We start from the raw sequence: 7,812 nt of genomic DNA, 5'->3' as shown, positions 1-7,812 counted from the left end.
TTGGGCTCCAAAATCACTGCAGATGGTGACTGCAGCCATGAAATTAAAAGACGCTTACTCCTTGGAAGAAAAGTTATGACCAACCTAGATGGCGTATTCAAAATCAGGGACATTACTTTGCCAACAAAAGTCCGTCTAGTCAAGGCTATGGTTTTTCCAGTGGTCATGTATGGATGTGAGAGTTGGACTGTGAAGAAAGCTGAGTGCCAAAGTATTGATGCTTTTGAACTGTGGTGTTGGAGAAGACCCTTGAGAGTCCCTCGGACTGCAAGGAGATCCAGCCAGTCCATTCTGAAGGAGATCAGCCCTGGGATTTCTTTGGAAGGAATGATGCTAAAGCTGAAACTCCAGTACTTTGGCCACCTCATGCAAAGAGTTTACTCATTGGAAAAGACTCTGATGCTGGGAGGGATTGGGGGCAGGAGGAGTATAGGACGACAGAGGATGAGATGGCTGGATGGCATCACTGACTCGATGGACGTGAGTCTGGGGGAACTCCAGGAGTTGGTGATGGACAGGGAAGCCTGGCGTCCTGTGACTTATGGGGTCGCAAAGAGTCGGAAACGCCTCAGCGACTGAACTGAACTGATGACTAAAGATATTGAGCATCTTTTCATGTGCCTGTTGGTCCTCTGTATATCTTTTTTGATAAAATACCTATACTGGTCCTCTGCCTAATTTAAAATAAGATTATGTATTTGATATTAAATGAACAAGTTCTTTATATATTTTGGATATTAAATCCTTGTTGACATGTTGTTTGCAAATTTCTTTTTCTTTGTGTTAATGGTTTTCTTCTCTGTGCAAGAGTTTAGTTTGATTAGAAAAAAATATTATAAAGATGAATGTCACAAAGCATACTGTCTATATTTTCTTTTAGTAGTTTTATGATTTCAGCTCTTACATTTTAGTCTTTAAAACATTTTGGGTTATTTTTATTCATGTTGTGAGAAAAATTTCTAGTTTCATTCTTTTACATGTAGCTGTTCAGTTTGCTCAAAACCTACTTATTGAAGAATCTGTCTTTGCCCCCACTGTGTATTCTTGCCTCTTTTGTCATAGATTGATTGATCATAGGTGCATGGGTTTATTTTGGTTCTATTTTGTCTCATTTATCTATGTCTGTTTTTGTGCCAGTACCATACAATTTTGGATTGCTATGACTGTGTAGCATATTTTCATATCAGAGAGTGTAGTATTTTCAACTTTGCTCTTTTTTCTCAAAATTGCTTTGGCTGTTGAGGTCTTCTATGGTTCCATACAAATTTTAGGATTATTTTTTCTAGTTCTATGAAAAATGCCATGGGTAATTTGATTAAGATTGCATTGAATCTGTAGATTGCTTTTGGTGTATGGATATTTTAGCAATATTAACTCTTCCCGTCCATGAACACGAGACATCTTTCTATTTATTTGTATTGTCTTAAATAATTTTTATCAATTCTTACAGTTCTCAAAGTACAGGTCTTTCAATTCCTTTGTTGAAATTATTGTTAATTATTTTATTCTCTTAGATTCAATTGTAAATTGGGTGTTTTATTAAATTCTTTTTCTTATAATTCATTATTAGTATATAGAAATGCAAAAGATTTCTATATATTAATTTCATACTCTGCAACTTTACTGAGCTTTACTTTCATTTATTTATCCTAATAGCTTTTTGATGGTACCTTACAATTTTCTATACACAACATCATGTCATTTGCAAAGAGTGGCAGTTTCTTTCTTCAAATTTGGATGCCTTTTCTTTCTTTTTCATATGTGATTGCCATGGCTAGGACTTCCAGTACTATGTTAAATAGAAGTGGTGAGACTTGCCTTGTTTAAGGTCTTAGAGAAAAAGCTTTCATTTATTTTTATTTTATTTTATTTTTATTCTTGCATTCTTTATTAAATGAGAACAGCTATTGACTAAGTTACTTTAAAGATCCGTAATGGCATTTAAAATAAGCAAAATATTATACTGTAAGATGAACCAGTATACAGAAACACAGCTTAATTGGAATTAATTTAGACAATCAGTCACAACGTTGATGCTGCCAACAGGGCTCAAATTAGTGCCAATACCAGCTGAGGTTCTTTTCTGACAATTGTTTTATGAGTACTAAATAAAAAGCATAATAACATTAAGCTCAAAGGAATCCTGTTGTTTCTCGCCTCCAGACACAACTTATCACCACTTACCATAAATCTGTATCCACTCATCTTCTTTTCTAGCTTGTTATAGCATTGATTCAAAATCCTTGATTTTTCCTTCGTTGCATCTTACACAATTTATCAAATGTCTTGCTGAGATACAGGGAAAAGACTCCCACTGCCTTTGCTCATCTACTTTCTTATTCACTGCAAACACTTTATCAGATCTCTCAGGTCCTATCCTTTGTTCTTTTTTTTTTTTTTTCATTATCTTAATTTTATTTTTAAACTTTACAATATTGTATTAGTTTTGCCAAACATTGAAATGAATCCGCCACAGGTATACATGTGCTCCCCATCCTGAACCCTCCCCTCTCCACCCTCCCTATACCATCCCTCTGGGTCTTCCCAGTGCACCAGCACCAAGCATCCAGTACCGTGCATCGAACCTGGACTGGCAACTTGTTTCATACATGATATTATACGTGTTTCAATGCCATTCTCCCAAATCTTCCCACCCTCTCCCTCTCCAACAGAGTTGATAAGACTGTTCTATACATCAGTGTCTCTTTTGCTGTCTCATACACAGGGTTATTGTTAGCATCTTTCTAAACTCCATATATATGTGTTAGTATACTGTATTGGTGTTTTTGTTTCTGGCTTACTTCACCCTGTATAATAGGCCCCAGTTTCATCCACCTCATTAGAACTGATTCAAATGTATTCTTTTTAATGGCTGAGTAATACTCCATTGTGTATATATACCACAGCTTTCTTATCCATTCATCTACTGATGGACATCTAGGTTGCTTCCATGTCCTGGCTATTATAAACAGTGATGCAATGAACATTGGTGTACATGTGTCTCTTTCCCTTCTGGTTTCCTCAGTGTGTATGCCCAGCAGTGGGATTGCTGGATCATAAGGCAGTTCTGTTTCCAGTTTTTTAAGGAATCTCCACACTGTTCTCCATAGTGGCTGTACTAGTTTGCATTCCCACCAACAGTGTAAGAGAGTTCCCTTTCCTCCACACCCTCTCCAGAATTTATTGCTTGTAGACTTTTGGATCGCAGCCATTCTGACTGGCGTGCAATGGTACCTCATAGTGGTTTTGATTTGCATTTCTCTGATAATGAGTGATGTTGAGCATCTTTTCATGTGTTTGTTAGCCATCTGTATGTCTTCTTTGGAGAAATGTCTGTTTAGTTCTTTGGCCCATTTTTTGATTGGGTCATTTATTTTTCTGGAGTTGAGCTGTAGGAATTGCTTGTATATTTTTGAGATTAGTTGTTTGTCAGTTGCTTCATTTGCTATTATTTTCTCCCATTCTGAAGGCTGTCTTTTAACCTTGCTAACAGTTTCCTTTGATGTGCAGAAGCTTTTAAGTTTAATTAGGTCCCATTTATTTATTTTTGCTTTTATTTCCAATATTCTGGGAGGTGGGTCATAGAGGATCCTGCTGTGATGTATGTCAGAGAGTGTTTTGCCTATGTTCTCCTCTAGGAGTTTTATAGTTTCTGGTCTTACATTGAGATCTTTAATCCATTTTGAGTTTATTTTTGTATATGGTGTTAGAAAGTGTTCTAGTTTCATTCTTTTACAAGTGGTTGACCAGATTTCCCAGCACCACTTGTTAAAGAGATTGTCTTTAATCTATTGTATATTCTTGCCTCCTTTGTCAAAGATAAGTTGTCCATATGTGTGTGGATTTATCTCTGGGCTTTCTATTTTGTTCCATTGATCTGTATTTCTGTCTTTGTGCCAGTACCATGCTGTCATGATAACTGTGGCTTTGTAGTAGAGCCTGAAGTCAGGTAGGTTGATTCCTCCAGTTCCATTCTTCTTTCTCAAGATAGCTTTGGCTATTCGAGGTTTTTTGTATTTCCATACAAATTGTGAAATTATTTGTTCTAGTTCTGTGAAGAATACCGTTGGTAGCTTGATAGGGATTGCATTGAATCTATAAATTGCTTTGGGTAGTATACTCATTTTCACTATATTGATTCTTCCAATCCATGAACATGGTATATTTCTCCATCTATTAGTGTCCTCTTTGATTTCTTTCACCAGTGTTTTATAGTTTTCTGTACATAGGTCTTTAGTTTCTTTAGGTAGATATATTCCTAAGTATTTTATTCTTTCCGTTGCAATGGTGAATGGAATGGTTACCTTAATTTCTCTTTTTGTTTTCTCATTATTAGTGTATAGGAATGCAAGGGATTTCTGCGTGTTGATTTTACAACCTGCAACTTTACTATATTCATTGATTAGTTCTAGTAATTTTCTGGTGGATTCTTTAGGGTTTTCTATGTAGAGGATCATGTCATCTGCAAATAGTGAGAGTTTTACTTCTTCTTTTCCAATTTGGATTCCTTTTATTTCTTTTTCTGCTCTGATTGCTGTGGCCAAAACTTCCAAAACTATGTTGAATAGTAATGGTGAAAGTGGGCACCCTTGTCTTGTTCCTGACTTTAGAGGAAATGCTTTCCATTTTTCACCATTGAGGATAATGTTTGCTGTGGGTTTGTCATATATAGCTTTTATTATGTTGAGGTATGTTCCTTCTATTCCTGCTTTCTGGAGAGTTTTTATCGTAAATGGATGTTGAATTTTGTCAAAGGCTTTCTCTGCATCTATTGAGATAATCATATGGTTTTTATTTTTCAATTTGTTAATGTGGTGTATTACATTGATTGATTTGTGGATATTGAAGAATCCTTGGATACCTGGGATACAGCCCACTTGGTCATGGTGTTTGATCTTTTTAATGTGTTGTTGGATTCTGATTGCTAGAATTTTGGTAAGGATTTTTGCATCTATGTTCATCAGTGATATTGGCCTGTAGTTTTCTTTTTGTGTGGCATCTTTGTCAGGTTTTGGTATTAGGGTGATGGTGGCCTCATAGAATGAGTTTGGAAGTTTACCTTCCTCTGCAGTTTTCTGGAAGAGTTTGAGTAGGATAGGTGTTAGGTCTTCTCTAAATTTTTGGTAGAATTCAGCTGTGAAGCCGTCTGGACCTGGGCTTTTGTTTGCTGGAAGATTTCTGATTAAAGTTTCAATTTTGGTGCTTGTGATGGGTCTGTTAAGATTTTCTATTTCTTCCTGGTCCAGTTTAGGAAAGTTGTACTTTTCTAAGAATTTGTCCATTTCTTCCACGTTGTCCATTTTATTGGCATATAATTGCTGATAGTAGTCTCTTATGATCCTTTGTATTTCTGTGTTGTCTGTTGTGATCTCCCCATTTTCATTTCTAATTTTATTGATTTGATTTTTCTCCCTTTGTTTCTTGATGAGTCTGGCTAATGGTTTGTCAGTTTTATTTATCCTCTCAAAGAACCAGCTTTTGGTTTTGTTGATTTTTGCTATGGTCTCTTTTGTTTCTTTTGCATTTATTTCTGCTCTAATTTTTAAGATTTCTTTCCTTATACTAACCCTGGGGTCCTTCATTTCTTCCTTTTCTAGTTGCTTTAGGTGTAGAGTTAGGTTATTTATTTGATGTTTTTCTTGTTTCTTGAGGTATGCCTGTATTGCTATGAACTTTCCCCTTAGGACTGCTTTTACAGTGTCCCACAGGTTTCGGGTTGTTGTGTTTTCATTTTCATTCCTTTCTATGCAAATTTTGATTTCTTTTTTGATTTCTTCTGTGATTTGTTGCTTATTCAGCAGCGTGTTGTTCAGCTTCCATATGTTGGAATTTTTAATAGTTTTTCTCCTGTAATTGAGATCTAATCTTACTGCATTGTGGTCAGAAAAGATGCTTGGGATGATTTCTATTTTTTTGAATTTACCAAGGCTAGATTTATGGCCCAGGATGTGATCTATCCTGGAGAAGGTTCCATGTGTGCTTGAGAAAAAGGTGAAATTCATTGTTTTTGGATGAAATGTCCTATAGATATCAATTAGGTCTAACTGGTGTATTGTATCATTTAAAGTTTGTGTTTCCTTGTTAATTTTCTGTTTAGTTGATCTATCCATAGGTGTGAGTGGGGTATTCAAGTCTCCAACTATTATTGTGTTATTGTTAATTTCTCCTTTCATACTTGTTAGCATTTGTCATACATATTGCGGCTCTCCCGTGTTGGGTGCATGTATATTTATAATTGTTATATCTTCTTCTTGGATTGATCCTTTGATCATTATGTAGTGACTATCTTTGTCTCTTTTCACAGCCTTTGTTTTAAAGTCTATTTTATCTGATATGAGTATTGCTACTCCTGCTTTCTTTTGGTCCCTATTTGCATGGAAAATCTTTTTCCAGCCCTTCATTTTCAGTCTGTATGTGTCCCCTGTTTTGAGGTATGTCTCTTGTAGACAACATATATAGGGGTCTTGTTTTTGTATCCATTCAGCCAGTGTTTGTTTTTTGGTTGGGGCATTCAACCCATTTACATTTAAGGCAATTACTGGTAAGTATGATCCCATTGCCATTTACTTTATTGTTTTGGGTTTGAATTTATACACCGTTTTTGTGTTTCCTGTCTAGAGAATATCCTTTAGTATTTGTTGGAGAGCTGGTTTGGTGGTGCAGAATTCTCTCAGCTTTTGCTTGTCTGAAAAGCTTTTGATTTCTCCTTCATATTTGAATGAGATCCTTGCTGGGTACAATAATCTGGGCTGTAGGTTATTTTCTTTCATCATTTTAAGTATGTCTTGCCATTCCCTCCTGGCTTGAAGTGTTTCTATTGAAAGATCAGCTGTTATCCTTATGGGAATTCCCTTGTGTGTTATTTGTTGTTTTTCCCTTGCTGCTTTTAATATTTGTTCTTTGTGTTTGATCTTTGTTAATTTGATTAATATGTGTCTTGGGGTGTTTCACCTTGGGTTTGTCCTGTTCGGGACTCTCTGGGTTTCTTGGACTTGGGTTATTATTTCCTTCCCCATTTTAGGGAAGTTTTCAACTATTATCTCCTCAAGTATTTTCTCGTGGTCTTTCTTTTTGTCCTCTTCTTCTGGGACCCCTATGATTCGAATGTTGTAGCATTTAATATTGTCTTGGAGGTCTCTGAGATTGTCCACATTTCTTTTAATTTGTTTTTCTTTTATCCTCTCTGATTCATTTATTTCTACCATTCTATCTTCTAATTCACTAATCCTATCTTCTGCCTCTGTTATTCTACTATTTGTTGCCTCCAGAGTGTCTTTAATTTCATTTATTGCATTATTCATTATATATTGACTCTTTTTTATTTCTTCTAGGTCCTTGTTAAACCTTTCTTGCATCTTCTCAATTGTTGTCTCCAGGCTATTTATCTGTGATTCCATTTTGATTTCAAGATTTTGGATCAATTTCACTATAATCGTTTGGAATTCTTTATGAGGTAGATTCCCTATCTCTTCCTCTTTTGTTTGGTTTGGTGGGCATTTATCCTGTTCCTTTATCTGCTGAGTATTCCTCTGTCTCTTTTTGTTTAAATTGCTGAGTTTGGGGTGTCCTTTCTGTATTCTGGCAGTTTGTGGAGTTCTCTTTATTGTGGCATTTCCTCACTGTGTGTGGGTTTGTACAGGTGGCTTGTCAAGGTTTCCTGGTTAGGGAAGCTTGTGTCGGTGTTCTGGTGGGTGGAACTGTATTTCTTCTCTCTGGAGTGCAATGAAGTGTCTAGTTATGAGTTATGAGATGTCTATGGTTTTGGGGTGACGTTGGGCAGCCTGTATCTTGGAGCTCAGGGCTGTGTTCCTT

Source organism: Bos javanicus, chromosome 10 (genome assembly GCF_032452875.1).
Source record: "Bos javanicus breed banteng chromosome 10, ARS-OSU_banteng_1.0, whole genome shotgun sequence".
Lineage (NCBI taxonomy): Eukaryota > Metazoa > Chordata > Mammalia > Artiodactyla > Bovidae > Bos > Bos javanicus.
Note: the sequence above shows the minus strand (reverse complement) of the source record.